The following is a 3,840-nucleotide window of genomic DNA, read 5'->3' on the forward strand; positions in this document are numbered from 1 at the left end:
CTGTACCTTCAGTTTCATTCAACTCCTATTTTATTGTATTTCTCTCATATATTAAGTATTCCTTACAAATACTTTGTTCATAAATATGGTAGGGTTAACTAATCAGTATATGAACACAATAATCCTAATTGATATTAACAACTTAGCATTGCTTTATTATCATAAGAAATGACAGTAGTTTTTGATTATTCAAATGTGTGGGGCTTTAGATATGCTATTGTTAAGAATGACCTATAGGGACACTGTCATAAATAAGGTATAAAACTCAGCCAGTCACTGTCCCTGACATTAATGTTGCATCTGAGGTCAGGAAACCTTTAGTCCTTCCTATGAATTTTTTTTTTTTTTTCTGCATTTCTTGGAAGAGAAGATCCTGTCTCCTATCGAATTGGTTTTAAGAACCTGTACTATCTGCTTCAGGAAAGGGCTTCTATACATGACCCTGGTTGGTGCCTCTGGGGTCAGAGAGTGAACCCTTCAGAGCTATGGACATATTGTGTGACTATATGCGCCTGCTTGTTAATATACCTGTGTGTGCATTTTTATCTATAGATCTCTACCTGTTGCTCTGTCTGCTTATCTATCTATCTATCTATCTATCATTTCTGGAAGAAATTTACCTAAAATATACATACATTAAAATGATGAAGCATCTAGGCTATAGGAATATGCTCATTGTAAACATATGAAAAAATATAAAACATTACTGTCTGGACATTGGACAACTGGCAGCCTGTGAAAAGAGAAACAGACAAGGTGAGCCCTAGAATTGCCTCAGATCAGCCTGGAGGCATGACCCCTGACCCTACCATGCAGGGAGAGGAAACTGAAGTGAAGTCTGGAGATCTGGCTGCATTGAGGAGACTTGAGAGTGGCATTTAGGAGGCCAAGGTGGCTACAATATGGAGGTAGAGTTCTTGTAGACGAGCTGCACAGAGCAAGTTGCTGAGATCTCCAGCGGGTTCCTCTAACCTCTGGTCAAGAACTGACTTACACAGTCCTGAGTGGGGGGAACCACATACAGGTAGCAGGAGACTCAACATCCCTGGACCTTGCTCAGGGCCGGTAAGAGCATGTCCTCCACCAGTCAGAGTGCAACACATGCATAAGACATGGAGTGTTGATTCGAGTCCAAAGAAGGGCCACACCTTAATTGTGGGGCTAACAGTCCTAGCACAAAGGCTGCTCTTGACCTGGCCCGTCAAGGCTCACAGGTGATTAAAATGACTGCAGTAACTTAACTGCATGCCAGAATGAAGGCATATGCTCTTTAATTAAAAATAATTGTGCCTCAGATAAACCTTATTGGCTACAATATTACCACTGCGCAAAGCTGGCATATGCTCTTCAAAGGAATACAGCAGAATCCAGCAGTTGACAATGTGAAATTCTCAATGTCTGGCAACAATGAAAACTTACCAGGCATAGAAAAAATAAGAACAATATGAGTCATTATAGGAGAAAAATTAATCAGTAAAAATAAAACTTGAAATGACAGAGTGGATGGAAGTATCAGAAAGATCCTAAAACAGTTATTACTAATCTTAAAAATATGTCAGATCATATAAAGGAAAAGAAGGGGACGATGAAGAGAAAGTGGGAAAATTTAAAAAGATCTAATTGGAATATCCAAGGATGAAAAACTGCAGCATTTAGAAGCCAGTCTGCAGAGGTGGGAACATAGTACTTCTGTATCTTCCCAAATAGGGCTACAAATCATAATCTGGACAGAACAATTGAACTGGTTCAAGCCGGACTCTAAAAATTATTCTGCTCTTTCAAGATTAACCTGCGACCTTTTACCAAACTCTTTCTTCTCAAAGAATCTGGCCCAGCAAACCCCCGGATGGTCACTTGCTCTATTCTTGAGGATGAACGGGGCCTGCCTAGCCCCCCAGTGCCTGTCATTCAGGACAGACAGCCTAGAAACTGCCACTGGCCAAAGAGATCTTGTTGCTCCTCACCTTTGAAACCCAGTGTATTCAGGTTCTTTCCAGGCGTGGTTTTCTCTCCACTTCTTTCCTGACATGCAGGTTTTCATGTCTGAAACATTAAAGTATTCCTTCTCTCATCTGTGTGTGTGTGTTGTGTGTGTGTTGTGTGGTGTGTGTGTGTGTGCCATTCATATATGTTTTATGCTCTGTGTGCGTACATGTGTGCTATGGTGCATGAACATGGGTGGACAATGTGTGCATGCATGAGTCAGGTGGTGTGGATGGCATGGAACATGCATATTGTTGAATGTTTTGTGCTGTGCACACTTGCTTTATGTGTATATGCATGCCTGTCTGTGCCATGTGTGCACATGAGTTGTATGGTGTGTGTCATGTATGCACATGCATGTGCGTGTCATGTGATAATTATCATGAGTTTTCGGTAGGGCACACACATACTGGATGTTGTACGTGCATGCATGTTGCACAAGTGTGCTGTTTTGTGTGTTGTGTGTCTGCGTGTGCATGTGTGTGCTGTGTGCATGTGTGTGCTGTGTGCGTGTATTGCACGTGAATGGGTGTGGTGTGGTGTGGTATGTGTGGGTATGGGAGTGTGTCATATCCCCTGGCCAGCTTCCAGGGTTCACCCTAGGCCTCACACTTCCTGCAAGAATCTCAGTTTCTCCCCTTAACCAGAACTCATCACGCTCCATTCTAAATGCTGTTTGTGTGTATTATGTAAGACCACAAACCCTTGGACAGGGGGATCATGTTTACTGCTTCTGCCCAGGGCTTGGTGTTTTAGGTGGAACAGGGCACCCTTGTGCCATTATTAGTCACTACAAAGCTTCAGTTTGGAATTGAGATCCCACCAACCTTGGACAAATCACAAATACTGAGTGGCGTTGACATTCCCTTGGTCAAAAAGAGACTGAAAACGGGGAAGAACAGTCTCATTTAGCAAAACACTTGCCCGTGTGATAAGTGGCTGCAAAGATGTCAGTGACACTCGGTGCAAAATGACCATTGCACTTTTGTTTGGACACTGGATATGTTTCTTTTTAATGCTAGAAATGATTGAATCTAGGAGATATACTGAGCATTATTTGGTCTATTGTCTCATGACCTGGATGGGAGGTTTATTTTGCCATAGTATTTCCAGTTTGCTTTGAAAAAAATTTCATTTAGCCAGTGAGTGATTTGACAATGTATTTGATAATCCACTTTGGGTTAAGACCATTTATTTCTGGGCTTTGCTAGTTTTTTCCATCAGATCATTTATTAGGGGTCTTTAATTTAGGCAGTGACTACATTTTTTTTTTTCTTAAACCACTTTGTCGAATTCACATTATCATTATCACCACAAACTCTTTGTCCCTACGGTTCAAGAAACACTATTGCCTGAGGCTAGGGGTGAGTTGGCTGTCTTTCCCAAAGGAGAAGAACCAGAAAAATCATTTATCACTTCATCCTCTTCCTTATCAACGGTTTCTTCTCCCTGACGGAGGCTTGTCCCTGCGGCTCTTTGGAAATTGACAATTCAGGAAGAATCAATGGGGAGCTGCATTTTTGACGGATGAACCATTCGAAAATTCTATGGCATTCTTCCCGTGACCTTTTCTGAAGACAGATAAATAGCCTTCCAAAGGTTGCATTTTATTTTATGTTCAAAAAATCTCACCAGTCAAGGTGTATTAGAAGCAACTGAGTTGCATTCGGCTCGTTCCCAATAAGAAAAAATAAATAAATGACGGGGGGAAAGAGAGTACAAGTTAGAGACGTGTTTTGGAAGAGGAAGAGAAATTTACAAAGAGCTAAACTTCAGTACCGCGGGGCTCTGAACCACAGGGGGCGAGGCTGCACGGAAGCTCTCCATCTCCTTAAAGAGGATTTCTTTTATTTCTTT

General features: G+C 41.6%; 1 pseudogene; it reads right to left on the reverse strand.

Annotated features, from left to right (window-relative positions):
* Positions 1-1,208: 1,208 nt before the first annotated feature.
* LOC122892760 lies at positions 1,209-1,335 on the reverse strand (annotated as a pseudogene).
* Positions 1,336-3,840: the final 2,505 nt, after the last annotated feature.

This window comes from Neovison vison, chromosome 12 (assembly GCF_020171115.1).
Source record: "Neovison vison isolate M4711 chromosome 12, ASM_NN_V1, whole genome shotgun sequence".
NCBI lineage: Eukaryota > Metazoa > Chordata > Mammalia > Carnivora > Mustelidae > Neogale > Neogale vison.